Source organism: Chlorocebus sabaeus, chromosome 20 (assembly GCF_047675955.1).
Source record: "Chlorocebus sabaeus isolate Y175 chromosome 20, mChlSab1.0.hap1, whole genome shotgun sequence".
NCBI lineage: Eukaryota > Metazoa > Chordata > Mammalia > Primates > Cercopithecidae > Chlorocebus > Chlorocebus sabaeus.
Genome location: NC_132923.1, coordinates 26,773,369 through 26,795,585, shown reverse-complemented (window position 1 = coordinate 26,795,585; position 22,217 = coordinate 26,773,369).

The following is a 22,217-nucleotide window of genomic DNA, read 5'->3' as shown; positions in this document are numbered from 1 at the left end:
CCGGAGTCCTCCCTGAGTCCTCCCTCAATCCTCACACCCGATGGACTACCCTTCCTAGCAGACCCAGCTCTGTGGTAAGCCCTAAGGGTCCCCCCTCCTCTTCACCCCACTGCGACTGTCTTCCTCAGACCCCATCACACCTTCTATCTTTGACCCTGTGGCAGTCTCCTCACCCACGCCCTCGCCTCACTCTTTTCTCATTGATCCTTCCCAGTTGCTGGTCGGGAAGCTTTCTTTTTTTTTTTTTTTTTTTTTTTTTGAGACGGAGTCTCGCTCTGTCACCCAGGCTGGAGTGCAGTGGCCGGATCTCAGCTCACTGCAAGCTCCGCCTCCCGGGTTCACGCCATTCTCCTGCCTCAGCCTCCTGAGTAGCCGCCACATCGCCCGGCTAGTTTTTTTTTTTTTGTATTTTTTGGTAGAGACGGGGTTTCACCGTGTTAGCCAGGATGGTCTCAATCTCCTGACCTCGTGATCCACCTGTCTCGGCCTCCCAAAGTGCTGGGATTACAGGCTTGAGCCACCGCGCCAACTGGAGATTTGATTGTCCACTCCTCTGCCTAAAACCCCTCACTGACTTCCCACTGCTCACAGGACAAAACCTAAACTCCTTCTCAGGGCAGTTGAAGTCCTTGATGAACTCAAGTCTCCTGCTTCTGAGTCTGGCCTTATCTTCCCCCCAACTCCCTGCCCCTTGTACTTTATACTCAGCTTGGGGCATGGCTTGTAATTCCTTGAAGAGTCACGCCCTGGTACCTGGCTAGCCACTGTTCTGTGTCTGGAATACCCTGGGGGAAACACTATACCTTTATGTCTCCAGTAAGCCTCCTTCAGAAGCCTTCCCACTGCCCAGGGCCGGTGGAGCTGGCCCGTGGCTTCCAGATGCCTTGTACATGTGTCCCTCTGTTACTGCATGTATCACATTGAAGGGGATACCCCCATGAGACTAGGGTCCCTGTGGGGAAAAGAAAGAGAGATCAGACTGTTACTGTGTCTATGTAGAAAAGGAAGACAAAAGAAACTCCATTTTGATCTGTACAAAGAAAAGTTGTTCTGTTTTGAGATGCCATTAATCTGTAAATTTAGCCCCAACCCTGTGCTCACAGAAACATGTGCTGTATTGAATCAAGGTTTAAGGGATTTAGGGCTGTACAGGATGTGCCTTGTTAACAGTATGTCTGCAGACAGTATGCTTGGTAAAAGTCATCGCCATTCTCCATTCTCTGTTAACCAGGGACACAATGCTCTATGGAAAGCCACAGAGACCTCTGCCCAAGAAAGCCTGGGTATTGTCCAAGGTTTCCCCCCTCTGAGACAGCCTGAGATATGGCCTTGTGGGAAGGGAAAGACCTAACCATCCCTCAGCCTGACACCCGTAAAGGGTCTGTACTGAGGAGAATTCGTAAAAGAGGAAGGCCTTTTTGCAGTTGAGATAAGAGGAAGGTCTCTGTCTCCCGCATGCCCCTGGGAACAGAATGTCTTGGTGTAAAGCCGAAGTCCTTCTATTCTGAGATAGGAGAAAACCGCCCTGTAGCTGGAGGCGAGATATGCTGGCAGCAATACTGCTCAGTTACTCTTTGCTACACTGAGATGTTTGGGTAAAGAGAAACATAAATCTAGCCTACGTGAACATCTGGGCACAGTACCTTCCCTTGAACTTATTTGTGACACAGATTCCTTTATTCACATGTTTTCCTGCTGACCTTCTCCCTACCATCACCCTGTTTATTCTGCTCTTCTGCCGTGCTCCCCTTGCCGAGATAGTGAAAATAATAATCAATAAATACTGAGGAAACTTGCAGACCCCCGCCGGTGCAGGTCCTCACATGCTGAATGTGCCAGTTCCCTGGGCCCGCTGTTCTTTCTCTATACTTTGTCTCTGTGTCTTATTTCTTTTCTCAGTCTCTCATCCCACCTGATGAGAAATACCCACAGGTGTGGAGGGGCAGGCCCCCTTCAGGTCCCTGAGGACCCAGATTGTTTTCTGCCACTGTCTAGAGGAGAGAAGGCCTTGTAAACACATGCACTGTAGTATGCAGGCATAAAGAACCCTACTCGGCTTGGGGGTGTCAGGAAGGACTTCTCAGACGAGGGAATGCAAGGGCTGGCCCTTCAAGGACACACAGGAGTTCAGCCAAGAAGTGGGCTGGGAATTGCAGGCAGAGGGACTGCAGTCCTACTGGATGAAGCGGTCTGGGGAGAAGATGGGTATGGCGTAAACTGTGTGCATGCAAGTATGTGTGTGCGTGTACATGTGTGTGTAGAAGGGAGGTGGTGGCAGATGACAGCATATGTATGCCCTCATCACCTGGTGGTGAGTAGAGCCATTGAATGGTTTTGCACGGAGATGCAACAAGAAGGCTGCTGGGTCTTCTGTCTTCTGGAAGACCCTGCCGCTTGCTGGTTCTCAACATATACAGAGAAAGGCTTCTGTGGGGTGGGGCGTCAGATGGACCCAGGTGCACAGGCTTTAGGTTAAGGGGCCAAGGAACCCCTCCCACCACCCTGGCCTGGGCCAGGAAGCAGGGTGGGTTCCTTGGAAGCTCCAGAGCAGGCCCTGGTCAGAGCTGGGAAACTCTGGAGGGCTCTGGGGAAAAGAGCTCCGTGTTCACGGATGACCATGCAGGAGGTAGGGCAGGGCTCTGGCATTCAGAGGTGAATGGGTGCCGCCTCACCCGCAGAACCAGACCCCAGAGCAGGGTCCAGCCAGAACCTCTTGCTAGTGGACTGCGTGGATGAGGTGCAGCCTCAATGTCAATCAGGGGCTGATTGACAACCCATCTTCTCCCCAGGCCGCTTCATCCAGTAGGACTGCAATCCCTCTGCCTGCAATTCCTTGCCCACTTCACCCCTTGACTGAACTCCTGTGTGTCCTTTAAGAGCCAGTCCTTGCATTCCCTGAGTCATGGTGGTCCTGTCCAGTGACTGACACCTGGCCCTGGGGCTGCTGGGGAATCACAGAGACAGCCCCCATCCTTGCCCCTGCTTTCCCCAGCCCTGGCATTGGGTAAGTGGCTTCTATGAGCCAGATGGAGAAATAAACAAGAGAGATGATGTCCCTCCCTCTGGAGCTAACATGCCGAGGTAGAAGAAACAAATGCATCTGAAGATAATCAGGGTCCTGACAAGTGACACAAGAGAAATAAAGAGAGTGAAGTGGATGACGGCATGGGGGTGGGTGTTTTGGAAGCATGATGTCGAAGAAGGCTTCTCTGAGGAGGGAAGCTTCAAGCTGAGCCAGGGATGGAAAGGAGCCTGGGAGAGGAGACCATCTATGTAAAGGGCTTGCAGCTGGGAAGGAACAAGCTTGCGAAGAGGTGACCGAGACAGGGCCAGAGCACACAGGGCTCTGTAGACCATGGCCAGGAGCCTGGCTTTTATTCCAAGGGCAGTTGGAAGACACGGAGGGGTTTTAAGCAGAGGAGTGGCATGATTGGATTTGTGTTCTGGTCACAACTCTGGCTGGAGTGGGGAGAATGGGCTGTGGCGGGAGTGGGGACAGACTCAGGGAGACCACAAGCAGCTGCTGCAGGGAGGGCAGTGGGGCCTGGACACAGCAGGGCTGTGAGGATGGAGACTTCGGTTGCAGGTGGAACGGACGGGACATGCTATGGATTAGAATGGGGGTTGAGAGGGGAAAGAGGACCTATTAGGACCCAGGTTTTTGGCTTGGACAACTGGGTGGGTTATGGTGACATCTGGTGAGATGGAGAAACCGAAGACGAAAGGGATTGGGAGGCGAGGGGAGATGAAGAGTTTCTGTTCCATTCTGCACGGCCTTAGTTTGAGAGGTGTTTTGGGCCTCTGGGTGGAAGTAGCAGGAAGGCCAGGGCAGCTGTGAGTCAGAAGCTCAGCTGAGCGGGATGACCACCTGCAGGCATTCAGAAGCATGTGGAGAAAGATGATTCAATGATGCGGGGAGCGTTTGCAGTGTAGAAAACAGTAGATACTTGGCAGCTGTAAATACATGAACAACATTCAGAGACCTAAGACTCGCGAGACCACATGGGCAAAAGTGTATAGATAAAGAGAAGTGGGCTCACAACTCAACCTAGGTGCTCCAACATTAAGAGATTGGGAAGGATGAGGGGAGACCAAGGGGCCGCCAGTGAGCAGCAAGGAGAGCCGGGAAAAGAGAGTGTTTCAGGAAGGAGCGGTGGACACCTGGGCCAGGTGCTGCTGGGAGGTGGAGGCATGGCTACCATCTGTGTGTTTGTGGTAGGGGCTGGAGCCAGCTGGGGACGGCTGAAGAGTGTGAGGGCGAGGAGGTGGGCTGTGAGTGAGTTGCCGAGTGTAGACAGAAGGAGGCTTTGCTGGGGATGGGATGGTGGGCCAGGGATGAGATACCAGAAACTTGTTCAGATGTGTTCAGGATGGAAGACATCTTGGCATAATGGCTAGTGGGAACAACGCGCTACTGCAGAGACAGATGAGACAACAGAGATCCTGGGTGCATGTCAGGAGGGCAGTCTCTGTGGGAGGGCAGGGGAGAAGGCGGGCTTGTCTCTGGAGCCTCTGGTCAGGCCTGGGCCAGACTCTGCCATGCTGCCCATCCGTCCACCTGCCTGCCCTCTCCGATAAAGGCAGACGAAGCGCGAGTGGGTGATTTGAAGGCAGGTGGGTGATTTGTAGCCCCACAATTACAAGAGGCCCAGTGGCTTGAGTTTTCAGGAAAGAAGGCCAGGCCTCACGTGCTTCTGGAAGCCGCTCTGTCTGGGGACGGACTGGGGTTGGGATCTCAGACCCGACCCCATTTTCCTAGCTCTCCTGGGTGCCTCCGTTTGTTTAAACCCCAAACCTGAAGCCAGTGCTCAGGGCTCTGAATTCTCCTGCCTTTTCCTCATTGCCCTGGCAGCTGGTTTCGGTCCAGATGTCTCTCAGTTCCTGATTCTGGGCCTTGGTTCTGCACCTTCCCAGCCCTGGATCCCCTTGGTGACTCCTACACACACCCCCTCCTTCTTTCCCTCTCTTCTACATCCCATCCCATCCAGGTAGGCAGTCCCAGGAGCCTGGATTACCCTGGCCCCACTGCCCTGACAGCCCTGGAGGAAGGGACCTCTAGGACATCTGGAAAACCCTTCACCAGAGGCCAGCCTTGGGCTGGGATTTGGAGCAGGCTCCTCAGAAGAGCTGGGCTGGAGAGGAGGAGAGGAACCCAGGGCCGGGCTGGGAGGTGGCTGCTGGTTAAAGAGCAGCCTTCGGGAAACGCAAGCCCTTGGGAATCTCAGGGGAGGGGCTTAGTTGGGCCCAGCTCAGTCTATGGGGCAAGTGGGGAGAGACAGGGAGAGGCAGTCCTATCACCATGCAGGACCATGCCCTGGGCCCCCTTCCAGGAGCTGGTGGCACTGAGTCTTCTTCCTGGGCCGGGCCTGGCCAGCAGCCATGGGTATGGAGGGGAGAGGGCCTGACCAACGCTGCCCGCTCCCTCAGACACTTCTGCTCCTGCCCCCACTTTAAACCACTTCCCAAGACCAACAGTGCAGCCATTCAGATCCATGTAGTGAAGGGATGTTCAGTGATGTGGAAAAGCTCCCCATTAGCAGTGGATGAAAAAGACAAGTTACAAAATGTAGATCTTAGTTCTGTGAAACAAGCAAACACACAAACAAATAGGGAAATTGAAATCATATAAAATGAAACAGAAAAATCTAAATGAAACCTGTAATCATAGACATCGAAACAGGAAACATTGCAATTATGTAAATACCCAAACATAGAAACGTTCATGATGTAGTATATGGTGAAACAAGCTTCTTACAAGTTGGTGATACTCAATTTTGTTAAGAAAAGTTGTAATGAAAATCTAAACAGAAAATGTTAACCTTGTAAATATAAATATTTATCCAGCAGTTGCTCAATGACAGACACCCATCTAAGTCTTTATATCAAATGCTCACAACCGCCCTTTGAGATAGGCACTGTTATTTTCACCTCCGGTTTACATATGAAGAAACTGAGGCACATAGATGCACAGAGAGGTTAAGTAACTAGTCTTGGATCACACAGCCAGAAAATAGCAGGCCTGTGGTTTGCACCCAAGCAGCCTGTCTTGAAGAAGAGACACAAGAAGAAAGAATGTTAGTTATCTTTAGACGTGTGTCTGTGTTGGGATGAGGGGACTTCTTTGTGGTTTTACTTTCTTTGTGCTTTTCTATATTTTCCAACTCTTCCCCAAAGAACATGTTATGCTATTTTTGTAATCAGTGCATCTCCATTCCCATGTCACCCCACACAAAATAAATGGTAATTTTTCAAGTAAGAAAACAAGACAAAAATGTCCCAGAAAGGAACTCCTTCTGCAGCCCTGGGACTCTGTCCTGCTCCCGAGGGGTTGTCAAAGGGTGAGAACAGTGGCCCCAGGACTGGGAAGGCCAGTAGGAGGGCTCAGCTCCCCTCTGTCTGATGTGTGGCCTCTTTGCGGTCCCAGAGGCTCTGGGCTATGTCCCTGAGGAATTCCTATGTCTCAGGCCAGAGCCAGGCCTCATCCCTGTTGGTACTGTTTTCCTAGCTTTCCTGAGCTTCGGGGAGGTGTGCGTCTGCCTGCGTGTGTGCGTTTGTGTGTGTGTGTGCATTTGTGTGTGTAGGCGTGTGCACAAAGCCAGCATGGAGGAGTCTGGGAGCCCTTCCTTGGTTTCTTGGCACCACACCCCACACATATTCCCAGGTCAGCACAAAGCAAGACTCCCCCTGCAGGATTCAGCTGTCGAGGAACCCTGCTAGAGACCAGAAGCTCACCACCTCCCCAGCAATGCAGGCCATGGAGAGTGCTCTCCATCGCGCAGAGGAAGCGGCTCAGCGTCAGGAACACAGGGTGTGAATCCTATCTCTGGCTCTTAGCCATGTGGCCTTGGAACCTGAGTTCTCTGAACTTCGGGTTCATCATTTGTCAAAAGGGCTGATGATGACTGCATGGTTTACATAAGACAACTTGGTCACATGTCTAGAGCAGGGGAGGGGCTCCATAAACAGGCTCCTGAAAGTCGACCTCCCTGTAAAGCCTTCCTCTGCTGCCAGCCGTCCCTGTGATGCTGCCCAGAATAGTTCTGATCCCTCTGAGGCACCTCTTCCCCAGGCAGGCTTTCCCTGGCTCTTCTGCCACCCTGGATAGCAGGCTGCCCAGGCTCACTGCATCTTCATCTCTCTAGAGTAGTTTCTCAAATGCCTGGCTCCATGGGACTGCCTGGGAAGCCTGGTTGAAAATGCAAAGTTCTAGACTCAATCCGTGGAGAGTCTGATTCAGGAGTTTCAGGAAGGAGCTCCAGAATCTAAATTTTTATAATCTCCCAGTGGTTCTAATGGGAGCCCGTGCTCTACCCCCTTCCAGTTGGCAATGTCCTGCCTTAAGTGTCACCCAGAAGTGACCAGTGCCAGGCTGCCACCCAACCAGCTTGAACCTGAGAAGTCATCCCTGCAGCTGCCCCTGCTCTCCCCACCCAGCCTCCTAGGTGCCCCGGGGGTGTGCTGTGTCACAGCCAGGCAGCGTCACTCCAGAGACTCTTGCTCTACAGTGCCCTCTCTGAAAGTGGGCAGCAGCTGGAGCCAGGAGCCCTGGCCTCCCCGACTCTGCACCTCAGTGGATTCTGTGCCAGGAATATGTGTCCATATAGAGGTCTGTGCAGACAGCGCAAAGGGCTCCCAGGAGGAGCTGGTGAGCTTGGCCTGTGACTCTGCTGACCTTCCCATCAGGCTGAAGGGGTCCCGCCTGTGAAGAACATAGGCCACCAAAGATCTTGCCCTGAGAGGCCTACCCAGAATTCCAGAACTGTCCCCAGTGGAAGTAGGCAACTGTGGAACAGTGGGTAGGGGACCGCCCCTCTGCCAGTGATCTGAGATCCAGAGGCCCTCAGAAAAAATGCTGGGCCTCTCTAGCCCTGAGGCAGCTGGGAGACCATGGGGAGGGCGGTGACCTCTGTGATTCAAGGCAGGCATCCACTGTGTCTGGCCCTTCCGTCCTCTCAGAATGTGGCCCTCTGGACTGGAGGGGGACAAAGGAGACCCATCATCCCTCAGTTCCCAATGCCCTGAGGCCATTCCTCAGACAGGGTGCTCACAGCCAGCCCAGGCAGGCCCTCTCTCAACTGGCCAGCTCTGACCATTAGAATATTCTTCCTTAGGCCAAGCGCAGACCTGCATTCCTGGAGCGTCCCTGCAATGTTCCCCTCTCTGATGGTAAGCCCTTCAGATATTTAGAGATGGTATCACACCCTCCTGGAGCCGCCCAGAGCAGCATCAGAACCAGAGCCCCTGGGTTCAAATTAAACTCTTGGAACCTCAGTTTCTTCATCTATGAGATGGAGACAACCATGGCCTCTATTTATGGAACACGTGACCTGGCCAGGCATTGCACTAAGCATGTCACGTGCCCAGCACACAGATATTTATTAAGGCTTCCAGATCCTTGGCCAGACCAGCGGCACTGGTTCCTGGCTGTCTGCGGAGAGGTGCGGCTCCCTCTGCTGGAAATGGTGAATCGCAGTCAGGGCGGGAGAGGACAATGTAGAATTGCAATCTAGGTGGGTGGGACCCCAGAGATGACCTGACCCAACCTGGTGTTTTACAGATGAGGAAACTGAGGCCAAGGGTGGCCGCCTCACTGGATGACCTCTTTGAAGTGTGCCTGTGTGGGTCCCAGATTGGGGCACTTTCTCCCGCCCCCCAACCACACGCTGCAGAGAGGAGCTGGGCAGTTTGGTTCTGATGGGCGCCCTGACTTCTGAATCTCACTTTCCATTCCAACCCACCTCATCCCTCTGGGACTACTTGGTGGAGTGGTGGGAAGGACACCGCCAGGATGCAAGCACAGGGCAGGGGCAGAGGCTCCAGCTGTGCACTTCCTTCCCCCAGCAAGCTGCAGTTCCAAGGAAGGTCCTGAGGGCAGGGCAGGAGGTCAGGAGGGCGGGGGATCAGGAGGGCTGGGCTATGGCGTCCACCCACCCACACCATGCCTGGGAAGGACAGAGCCCACAGAGCTGGGGTCTCCCAGCCGGTGCCATTCAGGGAAGCAAAAGGGAGCTGCACAGACGTCTGGGTCCAGCCTGCATTTGCTCCTCCAGCTGGTAATATGACTGATGGATAGAGAGGTCCAAAGGGACTTCCAGTGGGGACAATGGCAGACTTGGAAGATTCTGAAAACTTGTAGCTTCTCCGTGCTTGTTGTTCATGGTAGTAGCTCTCTGCTAGGAGCTATGTGATATGCTTTATGATTATTATTTTTGTTTTCTTTTTTGAGACAGTGTCTTGCTCTGTCACCCAAGCTGGAGTGCAGTGACGTGATCACGGCTCCCTGCAGCCTCCAACTCCTGGGCTCAAGTGATCCTTCTACCTCAGCTTCCTGGGTAGTTAGGACTAGAGGGGTGTACCACCACACCCAGCTAATTTTAAACTTTTTTTAGAGACAGGATCTTGCTATGTTGCTTAGGCTAGTCTTGAACTCCTGGCCTCAAACGATCCTCCTGCCTTGGCCTCCCAAACTAGTCCATTTCATGAATGGGGAAACTGAGGCTTGGAGATGTAAGAAATGGTCAGGTATTTAGAAGACCTGGCATGAACCCATGTCCTCTGACGTGAATGGCTTTCCACTAACTGCATTGCCTCTCGTCTGTTCTTGTCTCTGTACCCTCAGTGAATAGCCATGGAGCTCCTAGAAAGAATGGGAGTTTTCACTTAACCTCCCTTCTCTCCCTCGCCTACTGCCCCTCAGCAAGTGCTTCAGCTACAGTCTGGGAGCCGAAGATGCCTGTGTTGATGCCTCCAACACCCTGTCTCTGCATCTCTAATCCAGCTACATGACCATCTCTTGCCCACCTTTGGCCAATGTCCCTAAGACATTTCAAGTGCATCATGCTGCAGACTGGGGCTGCTGTCTCCACAACACCACGCTTCCCCTGTGTCCCCATCTCAGTCCTTGGTCCCTCTATCCACTCCCCACATGCAGCCATTGAGTCCTCTATTTTTCTTCCTTAAATCTCCAGAATGTGCTGACTGTTTTACTTCTCTGTTGTTATTGCTTTAATTCAGACACCCCCACCACAATCCTTTGCTCCTTATTCCCCCACACCCTCCCGAGCGTTTCCCGCCATCTCCTTTCCAGGGGATACTCCCTTCTGATCTCTCTCCAGCTTTGCCCAATACAGAGTTTTCTAAAATTCTGATCAGCACATGTCACTCCCTGCCTTATAAATCCTTCAGTTGTTCCCATGCTTTGAAAGAAAATCATACACCTTGACTTTGCACATGGCATTTGAGCTCTGCCTCTGCTGCCTTACCAGGTCTCACCCTTCTCCTGCAAACCCAGACGCAAAGACAACCCAAAGCTCCTTGAAGGCACCTGTAGCACTTTGCCTCTCCACACCTTGCTGCTGCGTCGGCCTCCCTGCTTTCTTTGCTTGGCCAAAACCTCATCTTCCCTCCTGGAAATCATCTCTGCCTCTGGAAGGCTTCCTGGACTCCCCTCACTCCTCAGCTGGTTCGGGGGTTGTGATCTGAGACAGCACACCTCTTCTTATATCTCTGTCCAAAACCTTAATGTAAGACATTGGTGAATACCTTAATTTTCTCTTCCACTAAATGATGTTACTTTGAGCAGGTTTTACACTTTTCGTAAGTGATACCCGCAGTCAGGCCAGTGCCTGGCACCTAATAGGTGATTGCTGATTGAGTACATAAGTAAACAAATGAATGAAGAAGGTAGAAAGGAAACAGAAGTTAGGAGAGCAGAAGTGGCTGGGAATGGAGACAGTGGCCTGGAAACCTGGAGGAGGGGTCAGCATCCCTTAGACACAAATTTCTCTCCTACCTGGCTGCACATTAGGGGGACTCTCCGTTCTTTCCTGCCTCTCCGTGGCAGACCAGTGACTCCTGGACACCAGTACTGGGAGGGCAAGGGGCCTGGAGGCTGGTCAGAGACCCACACAGAGACCATCCTTCTCCCTTCCCAAGGGATGCTGCCAGCCTCTGCAAGAAGACTACCCAAAGGCTGGCGGATGGCATGGAAACGTGAGTGCTGGAATTCGATCCTTTCCTGCCCAGCACTGATTATGCACCAGCTGTGTTCTGGGGCCTGTACTGAAACTCTGAGGTTGTGCACATTCCAATGTGACACCATCCTTTGCCTTAGTTTCAGATGAGACTAAGGTGGGCCCAAACCACAGGTGGCTGGAGTGAACTCTGGGCAATGAGTGTCAGGGGACAAGGGTGAGGATGCCAGGGCTATGCAGTCAGCAAGGAGGTGGAACTTGGACTGGGTCTTGAAGCAGAGTGGAAAGGCAAGGGCATTGCTGGCAGGAAGGATGACTTGTATAGAGGCTGGAGGTCAGGACACACAGGGACAAAGAACAGCTGGTTTACTTGGACCTGAGGCTTTGGGATGGAGTGGTAGGAAATAGATTTGGAAAGAGGCATTGGAACCGGGTCCTGGGGGAATTTGCTAAGCCAAAGAGTTTGAACTTGAACTAGAACGATGAAATATGGGGCTGGGGTGGATCCCATAGGGCCAGCCAGGCAGCCCCTGGCTGCTTCTTCCCCGCCTCTCCAGTTAAGGAGCCATTCCCTACAGTGACCAGCAGGGGGCAGGACACGCTCACGTTCCCTTAGCCCAGGCCTTCCCGTCAGGGCTCAGTGTCCAGGGAGAGACCTGGGTTGGGTGTCTCTTGGAGAGTGGGGAGGAGTGGGGAGGCACAGAGGAAACAGGCCAGCTGTGCATAAATGGGGGACCGGGAGAGGTCTGTGGCCACTGAAGCTGCGTGGTCTGGTGACCTGACCTGGACAGCCCTGGGGTGAGCATACACCCTTCCCTGGCACTAGTGCTGCTTTCCAGCTGTGCCCCCTTGCCTTTATTTTCCCAGCCCCTCCTTCCCAGTAGAAGAACCCTTGTCACCATGAGGTGAATTGGGCCTTCCGGCACCCCAGCTCCTTTAGAATCAAACCAAATCCAGGACTGTGGCTAAAGAGAGTCTCTTTCCTCTGCTCACTCCCTTCCCTAGAGAGAAGGAGGAAAGGTTGTCGGGCTGATGACAAGGTATGCATGTTGGTGCTTGACTGGCATTATTCAGCAGCTCCTGTGCTAAGAACAGGGACATGAAGACAGAAGAGCATCAGGCCAAGGCACCATTACACTCAGGGTCCCCAGGCCACAGAGTAAACAACTCCGTGACTCAGCTGGCAATGGCTGGAAGGTGCTATGAACACAGTGCCGTGGACGCCCCGAGGAGGAGGGAACACCCCTGCACAGTGTGGGCTGCAGAGGCTTTGACTAAGCTGCTGCTGGATCTAGGCCTTGAAACATGGGTGGGATTTTACCAGATGGGGAAGAAGATGGGGCATCTCCATGCAGGAACCAGCGTGAGCAAAGGCACAGGAGTGGGGCTGTGTTTAGATAATATCGGTGAAAAGATACAGCTCTATATGCTTTTCCATGACCACTTGTCTTATGACAAACATTGTGCTATGATATTTATATTTCCAATTTTCAAATCAACCCTTAAGGTGTTATGATCCGCTCTTTACAGATAAAGCATCTGAGGGTCAGAGAAGTGGCATGAGAGCCCTGGTAAAGAGCATAGAAGCTGACATGCTAGTCCCGGTCCATGTGACTCCACTCTGCCTCGGAAAGATGGACGTTAAGGAGTGTGCAGGGAAGGGGTGGGTGGGAAGGGCTGATAGTGCCACAAAGACCAATAAAGTCCTTCTCTCCCAGGGGACTCTACCCTTGGCCCTAGCATCTCTGGCCAGGCTGTAAGATCTTCTGGTCAGAAACCTTTTCTCAAACAGCTATTTACCTTTTCACTTTTCCTTTTAGGAAGTTCTTATGCAAATTTTATTCTTGCGGGTCAGAGATTTTGTCTAGGTCTGGGTCACTGACGAAGGAGGGGCTCTGAAATAGGGTGAAAGGAGGAGGGGCTGGGCCAGACCCCCGGGGGCATCACCCTGCCCTTGCAAGCCTTGCGCTGGTATTTAAAGGTTGGCTTCCGGCCAAGTGCATTGGCTCATGCCTATAATTCCAGCATTTTGGGAGGCTGAGGCATGAGGATTGTTTGAGGTCAAGAGTTTGAGACTAGCCAACGAAGAGAGACACTGTATCTACAAAAAGAAAAAAATTAGCCGGACATGGTGGTGCATATGCTTGTAGTACCAGCTACTCAGGATGAGGTGGGAGGATCACTTGAGCCCAGGAGTTTGAGGCTGCAGCGAGTTGTGATCATGCCACTGCACTCCAGCCTGGGGGACAGCAAAGGATCCTGTCTCTAAAACAGATACGTAAATAAAAACAAAGGTTGGCTTCTTTTCCCACTCTCCATTTGTCTCCTCTGTCTGGGTGGGATGGAGTAGCCGAGAGGGCAGACCTCCTGCCATGAACTTCCTCTTCCAGATGGGAGAGAGGCCTGCTCCTCCAGTGCTCCCCTCCTCTGCAAAATCTCCTCGGAACCACCTCCCTTCCCTGGTCTCAGTAAAGCCATTCCCACATCTTCCAGAGGTCCCTGCGTTAGTCTGTTGAGGCTGCTATAGCAAAATAGCATAGACTGGGTAATATATAAACAACAGAAATTTGTTTCTCACAGTTCTGGAGACTGGGAAGTCCAAAATGAAGACACTGGTAGATCTGGAGTCTAGTGGGGGCCTGCTATCTAGTTCATAGAAGGCACTTTCTCACTGTGTCCTCACATGGTGGAACGGCAACACAGCTCTCTGGCATCTCTTTTATAAGGGCACTAATCCCTTTTATCAGAGCACTTACTCACCTCACAAAGGTCCCATGCCTAATACCATTGCCTTGGGGTTAAGATTTTTTTTTTTTTTTGGAGACGGAGTCTTGCTCTGTCGCCCAGGCTGGAGTGCAGTGGCGCGATCTCACTGCAAGCTCCACCTCCTGGGTTCCCGCCATTCTCTTGCCTCAGCCTCCTGAGTAGCTGGGACTACAGACACCTGCCAGCACACCCGGCTAATTTTTATTTTTATTTTTTTTTTGTATTTTTAGTAGAGACGGGGTTTCACTGTGTTAGCCAGGATCGGGGGTTAAGGTTTTAACATATGAATTTTGGGGAGACACAAACATTCAGACCATAGCATTCTGCCCTGGCCTGCCAAAATTTATGTCCTTCTCACATGCAAAATATACTGATTTCATTTCAATAGTCCCAAATGTTTTAACTCATCCTAGCATCAACTTTAAGTTTAAATCCAAAGTCTCATGTAACTATCATCTAAAACAGATATAAGTGAGACTCAAGGTATAATTCATCCTGAGGCAAATTTCTCTCCAGCTATGAACCTGTGAAATCAAGCAAATTATATGTACTCAAAATACAATCGGGGAGACAGGTGGAGGATAGACATTTCCATTCCGAAAGGGAGCAATAGGAAGGAAAGAAGGGATACCAGGTCCCAACCAAATCCAAACCCAACAGGGCAAACAACATGAAATCTGAAAGCTGGAGAATAATCTCTGGCTGATGCTCTGCCCTCTGGACACTGGGGTGGGGGTTGGCCCCTCAGAGCTCCGGGTGGCCCTGCCCCCATAGCTTTGCTGGGCACTACCTATGTTCCATCTCTCACAGGTTATTGTTGGGTGCCTGTGGCTCACTCAGGCTGGAATTGCACGCTGGTGGGTCTGTGGTCTGGGATCTTGGTGTTGGCCTACCCTCATGGCTCCATTAGATATTGTCCTGGTGGAGACTCTCTGTAGAGGCCCCACCCTTGCCGTACCTCTCTGCCTGGGTCACATAACTGAGGCTCCTGGAGGCTCCAATCTTCAGGATCTAGGTGAAGGTAGCCACGCCCCCATAGCTCATGCACATTGACAGGGATGGCACTTCACGGAGCTGCCAAGGTTTATCACCTATGCCCTCCAGAGGGGTGGCCACCTTGGCTTGTGTTGTACCTAGGCCCACTGGAGCCATACCTGGGGTGTCCAACTAGTACTGTGCTAAAGTGCAGGGAGTGGAGCATTGAAATCATTCTGTCCCCCAGGCCCTTGCACTCTGAGCCTGTGATGGGAGGGACAATTCTGATAATCTCCAAAATGTTTTGAGGGACAGCCTTTCATTGCCTTCATCAATAGCACCTGGCTTCCCTTGAGATGGCCCATCCATCCCAATCCCTTTCTCAAATCACTGTGGGGCCACATTCTTGGTGTTTTCTCTGAACACACTTACTCATTCTTTTCAATATGGGTAGGTTGAGAATTTTCCAAAATTTTAAATTCTGCTTCCCTTTTGATTAACAATTCTATCTTCAGATCATCTCTCTCTTCTCAAATGTTACTCCTAAGCACTCAAGAGAAGCCCAGCTGCACCTTCAACACTGCTTAGAAATTTATTCATTCGGCCGGGCGCGATGGCTCAAGCCTGTAATCCCAGCACTTTGGGAGGCCGAGACGGGCGGATCACGAGGTCAGGAGATCGAGACCATCCTGGCTAACTAACACGGTGAAACCCCGTCTCTACTAAAAAATACAAAAAAACTAGCCGGGCGAGGTGGCGGTGCCTGTAGTCCCAGCTACTCGGGAGGCTGAGGCAGGAGAATGGCGTGAACCCGGGGGGCGGAGCTTGCAGTGAGCCGAGATCGCGCCACTGCACTCCAGCCTGGGCGACAGAGCGAGACTCCGTCTCCAAAAAAAAAAAAAAAAAAAAAAAAAAGAAATTTATTCATTCAAATATCCCATTGCATCGCTCATGAATTCTACCTTCCACAAAAGCACAATGATGCAAACATAATGCTGCCAAGTTCTTTACTACTTTCTAATAAGGATCGTCTTTCCTCCAGCTTTCAATAAAACATTCCTCATTTCTGAGACCTTATCAGAATGGCTTTTATCATCCATATTTCTACCAATAGACTGTTCATGACCACTTAGGTAACCTCTAAGAAGATTGAGGCTTTCTCTACAACTCTTCACACCAGAACTGCTCTTAACAGTCCATTCATGGCAATGGTTAGGTTTTTTTCTAGAATGCACTTCCAAACTCCTTAAGCCCCTACCCATTACGCAGTTCCAAAGCCACTTCTACATTTTAGGTATTTTTTACAGTAGCATCCCACTCCTGGTACTAATTTTCTGTTTTAGTCCATTCAGGCTGCTATAACAAAATGCTATAGACTAGGTAGCTCATAAACCACAGAAATTTATTTCACAGTCCTGGAGGCTAGGAAGTCCACAAGCAAGGCCCTGGCAGATTTGGTGTCTGGTGAGGAAATGCTTTCTTGTTCATAGATGGTACCTTTTCGGTGTGTTCTCACATGGTCAAAGGGCAAGACAGCACTCTGAGGTCTCTTTTATATGGTTACTAATCACCTCACCAAGGCCCCACCACCTAATGCTATCATCTTGGGCATTGGGAATTTAACATACGGATTTTGGGGGTAGGAGGATACAAACATTTACACCAAAGCTGACACTTTCTCAGCAATCATCCAGTCCTTTTAAATTGGGACACTCACCTTTTTCCTGCCAGCAATCATTGAAAAAAAGCAATTTAAAATAATAAAGATTATATTAAATACCATAATAGCAGAGAAGGATATGTAAAAATTAGAAATGTTCTACCCTTTTCCCTTGCCTCATCTTATTCCCCAAGGAACCACTCTTAACAATTCCTTAGTTATCCCTAAGATATTTCTATATATATAGAGAAGCACATATAGCTACAAGTCACTGTATGTGCTTTGTAAAAAATATATACAAGTGGGATCATATCATAACCATAATGTAACCATGTTATTTTGCAGCTTGCTTTTTTCACTTAATGTCAGATCTTGGACCTCTTTTTCATGTTGATATCTGTAGATCTACTCATTTTTTTTTTTTAGTGACTATAAAAAGTTCATTGTAAAGATATGACTGACCAGTTCCTTTTTTAATGGAGATTTATGCTGCTTAGGTTTTGCTAAGGCAAACAGTTCTAAGATGAACAACTATGTTTGTAGATTAACTGCCAGCTGACTAATAATATGTGTGTTTAAAATGTGAACATGTGTTCCCAGATTGACTTTCAAAAACACTGTAACAATTTATAGTTCCACTAACAGTGTATGAAAGTGCCCATTTCCTTATATTAGCACCAACATTAATACTATCAAACTTTTAAATCTTTGCTAATTTGACAGATGAAAAATGGTAAAAATTTTTAAATTTCGAAAATTTAAATGCCTTTAAAAGTGAGGGTGAGCATTTAAAAAAATATATCTTGGCTATTTAAACTTATTTTTCTTTCTTTTTTGTGAAACCCATGTGCAGAGGGATTTTTTGAGATGGCTAATCTTTTTCTCATTGATTTGTAGAAGCTCTTTGTGTATTAAGGAAATGTGTCTAAAATTCATTTTCTTAGCTCTTTCATTACAAATTCTATGTTTGAAAAGGTTTTGTTAAGTAGCAGTTGCCAAGTTACTAGTTCTTTTTCTGTTTTCTCCATCTGATCCATGTATACTTAACCTCAAATATTTATCTGCTCAGATAGCCAATGTTTCTGCATTGAGTTGATGTAACTCCAGCCAAAAGCAAAGCATTGGAATTTTTGTTAATCCCAGAAATCTCACCATGGCTAAATGTAGAGTATCCATGGGTTTTCTGAAATATTTTAAGTGGTTCAAGGAACCCTAGAGGCCTGGGGCCCTGGAGTGGGAGCCACAGCCTCTGATTTAGCCCTTTAGCTGGCACTTCCTTGGGCCAGCCCAGCTCACTTGAGCCAGCAGTGTGGTCAGCACCTGTGTGCACCCCAGTGTCCAGCTGTGGATTCTTCTGTTCTGGTGAATGGGCCGGGTGTTTGCATATTTTCCCCTTTGTTTATAGGCACTTATAGGTGTGGGTCCCTTTTCCCTTTAGCAGATGGTCCCTGAGGCAGCACTGAACCTGCCCTAGGCCAGGCCCGGTGGGACTTCACTGGGGGTTAAGGAGGAGATGGAGGAGTACGGTGTGGGGCGGACAGAAGGGGGCTCACCCTTAGAGCCGCTCAGCTGGCCTGCACCCCTGCTGCCCATCCTTCAGCCTCCCTACTTCCTTGAAGAAATGTTGCCAGACCCATGTTCTATTCCCTTGAGGGTAGATGTAGGCCTCCAGGCAGGTTGGGAGGGGGTCTGCAGAGCCCCACATTGGAGAGTGGAGGGCTGGACACAACTCTCCAAATATGGGCCTGTGTGTCCTAAGTAGGAGTTAGAGGCATAGATGGGTGGTGGGGAGGGGGTGTCCTGGAGAAGGGAGGTAGCTTTCGGGCTTCTGGACACTCACCCCCAATCTAAAAGCAGCTTCACTTTGTTCGGGAATGTGTGTGGGGTGAGGGTGGTAGTGCTGAGCTTGCAGGTGTTGGGGTGGGAGGAGAGGAAGAGAGGTCCCGGAAGCCTGCCCCTGATTCCTGACCTGTCTGAGCCTCTGCAGCTGACTTAGAGGCTTCCAGGTTTGTTTGTTGTTTTAACCCAGGGCTGCCTTTTAAGAGACTGCCACATTCCTAAGGGATTGGCAAGTGAAGGTGATGAATGGGGTTGGCAGGAGGCAGAGTCTGAGGAAGTCAACAAGAACTCGAAGTTGACACCCGGGAGCCCAGGTTCCCAGTGCTGTGGCCAGGTGTCCTGTCAGAGGACTGGTACCCCCGCTGACCCTAGTGGGTGGGGAAGGAGACCTTGGTCTCTGAAAAATCCCCTTGTCTCTTCCCATGAATGTCCTCCAGCCTTTCTGGTTTGCCCTGTTCTCTGCCTCGGGGCACAGCTCTCCTGCCCCACTGGGGCAACCAGAGCCTGGGAGTGGGCACAGCAAGGGTAAGGGCTGAGGCTGGCAGACCTGGGTCTGTCCTCTGGAAATATGCCTCGGTGGCAAATGACTCCCCAGAGATGGCTGAGCTTTTTCTTTTCTTTCTTTCTTTTTTTCCTTTGTTTTGTAATTAGTATATTAAGGAGACGATACATTTCAAGAATTGCTTAAATTCTGATACCCGGATTTAAGCATGTGAACACGATGAGATTTTAAACATGCAATTAAAGCTATTCATCAGAATTTGTTATACTACCAACATTACAGTTACTTTGGAGCATAAGTCAAATGATTTAAAGTAATCCTGTAACATACCTAAGGAACACCTTCCTATATTACGCATGCAAATTACTTCTCCATGTAAAGGTCTTTTCACTTTAATTTCTATGTTACTTTTTCTTTAAAGCAGGGCTGGTGAGATGACATAGACAGTGCCTGCTCTGACTTCCATGAAACCTTATTTCATTGGCTCCATTTGCCCTGCCTGAGCCCAAATGGAGTCTCTGAGAAGGGAGCGAGAAAGAGCTGCTCCTTCTTCCAAATGTTCTGCTTTGGTCTGCAGGAAAATTGTCTCACTAAATACACAAATCTATCTTGACAATGCAATTGAATGGCCCTCCCATGTACAGTGCGATGCAATAGGTGTATTATTCCCGTTTCCTCTATCCTGGACCTTGGCAAAACCATCCCAGCCAGACTGAGGGAACACCAGTCCTGATATTTGGGACATGCTAGTGAAGAATGTGGCTTCTGAGCCAAGCGGGTGAAGGGCAGACTTGGCCACACACAGGAGCTGGCTTCATGGACTGGTTCCCCATCTGTAAGTGGGAACCGCTCTGCTCAGGTTGCTGCAGAGATGAAGTCCCAGCAGGTGTACGAGTGCTGCAGTCAGGAGCGGCTCAGTCCCTTTGCTCTCACTCTCCTGGAGGCCCTTCTCTCGCCTCCTCTGGGAGCTAAGTCCTTCCAGCCAGGCCTGACCATCAGGCCCCTCTAGATATGACTTGACTGACCTTCTTTCCCCTTCATAAAATACTTGGATCTTGAAGTCCCTTTCAGCTCTGAAGTTTGATCACTGACTCAGGCCTGGGTTGTCCAACTTCACAGTTTTGCAGGCTGGATTCAAGGAGTAGGCTTATGCTGAGAACTCAGGACACAGTTGTCTCGGTAGGACAGGGGTCGGAAAAGGCTTGGAACATGGAAGAGGTGTGGGCCTTCTGCTGGGAGTGAGAGAGAAGGAGGTGCTTGATGGTAGTTGATATGGTGTGTGTGTGTGTGTGTGTGTGTGTGTGTGTGTGTGTGTGAGAGAGAAGTGAGAAGCAGTCTTTCAAAATAACATTTGTCTTGTTTTCTCATTTTTCTAGAGCTGGCTGGATTGAAGCAGGGTTTGTCTTAGGACTGCCAGGAGCGTGTGTGTGTTTGTGTGTGCTGAGGGTAGATGTGACAAAACATAGCCCTTGAGAAGTCCATAAAACAAAGGCTTCTCAATTTCTCTGGGGTTATTTATGGATGTTTTATGCCTCTGCCATCCACAAAACCAAGGGCATCTATTTAATTCATTCTTTCAAGGAATGTATTGAGCTGGGCCCAGGAGGCCGTACTCTACATCCAGAGGCTGGCCCTGTGCTGGGTACCAGAGATAAAGTAAGAATAAGACGTGATTCCATGCCCCCGAGCCCACGGCCCCGTGGTGCAATGCAGAGTGTGGGGAGTCCTATGCCTGGGTGGCTGTGGGGGGTGGGAACTGTGGTGGCCCAGAGAGGAGCTGCAGGAGGCTCCACTGTTAAGGAGGGCTTGAACTTGCACCAGAGACCAGGTAGGCACCAGTGCAGTCCCCACAGTGGGGACAGGTACCACAAGCCATGGTGCTGCTGGTGCAAACACTCAGAGGCATAAAAGAACACTGGTGATTGGAGAACCAGATGTAGCATGGGGCAGCCAGAACCTTGGGGACAAGGACAGTGGGGAGAGATGAGAAGCTTATCCTGAGGGTCACCACCGAAGCCTTGGGGGCCTGACCGAGGAGTTTGGATTTTAGCCTGTGGGCAGGGGTCCTAAACTCAGCTGTCTGCAGGGACCAGACGAGGAGCACAGGCATGAAGATGCCAGTGCAGAAAGAGGTTACCCTGGGGAAGGCAGGCCTCTGTTCAGTCATTGTCCCAGGTTGGGGGGACAGGCCCAGAGTAATATGTCGCCTAACTAACTCTTACAGAGAAGCTGGCAGTCTGGGTTTTTACATGGGCACATTTATTTTTAAACGTTAGCAATTAATTCAAATTTAATACATAATGAAACAAAACACATGGCTCAGGCCCACCAGGAAAGGTCTGGGTGTCTCATTGGGCGCCCAGGCCCTGTGTGGCCACTGCCTGTGATGGTGGGGGATGTGTCCACAGCTTCCGAGTGGGAGTGGGTGGGTTAGAGTTTGCTTCCTGTGGTGGGCGTTCTGAGGAAGGCTGTACAGACAGCTGGATGGACAGAGCTGGAGATACCAGTACAGAAGTTATGGAAAAATCTCATTCTTCATTCATTCATTTAACAAGTGTTTATTGAGCATGTGCTGTGTGCCAGGCACTGTGCTAAGCAGGTGCTGTTAAGGGACACCCAGCCTCTTTCCAACCCACAGATCAAGGTCCAGGCTAATTCTGCCATGCCTTCCCAGGCCTCCTGTCCTTTCTTCCCAGGCTCTGAGGCTACACTTCTCAGTCCCAGGCCAAATCTGCTCTCTGCAGGGCCTCCTGAACTCCAACACAGCCTTTTTTCTGGGTTTTGCCCCCACTCCAGTCATGCTCTGTCCTCTTCTTCTCTGGCGTTTATTGCTCCTCAGAGCTCTGCCCTCTGCACACCCATCCTTCAGTGCCTGGGTGTGGCAGAAGAGGAGCTCTCCTCTCCCCAGCTTTCCTGCTCTTGTCATCAGCAGGAAATTCGCAGAGCTTTTACTCTGGATCCAAACAAACACTCATGTGTTCATGCACCTAGCTGAGAGCCCAGCCTGGGTCTGGGCTGGCCTGGGAGCCTGTGGGATGCAAGGGTCTTTGTCCTCAAGGCACTCCCAGGTATAGGGGAATAAGCCCTGTCTACCACCAAGAGCAAGACCACTCAATACCCGATGGATAGTCCCCATGAGCCAGTGGGGGCCGTGGAAACATAGAGACCCAATTCTTAGTGCTGGGTGCTTAACTTTTATGGGCTCATGGGTGCTTCACCACCGCCCGTTAAAGCCAGCTCTGTTATGGTACGATTCCACATTTGAGGAGACTGAAGCTCAGAGAGTTGACTAGACTGTCTGAGATTGCTTAGCTGTCAGAGGCAGCACATTGGTTTGACCCTGGGGTGGTTGACTGCAAGCCCACTTAGTGCACGGCCATTTCAGGAGTAGGGTGTGAGAACTGGCAGGGATGGGGGGTAGTGGCTGGGGCACATCCCCAGTGGGCATCTTCCTGGACTTTCTCCAGGATGGGGAGTGATTCTGCACTGGCTGATATGGGGT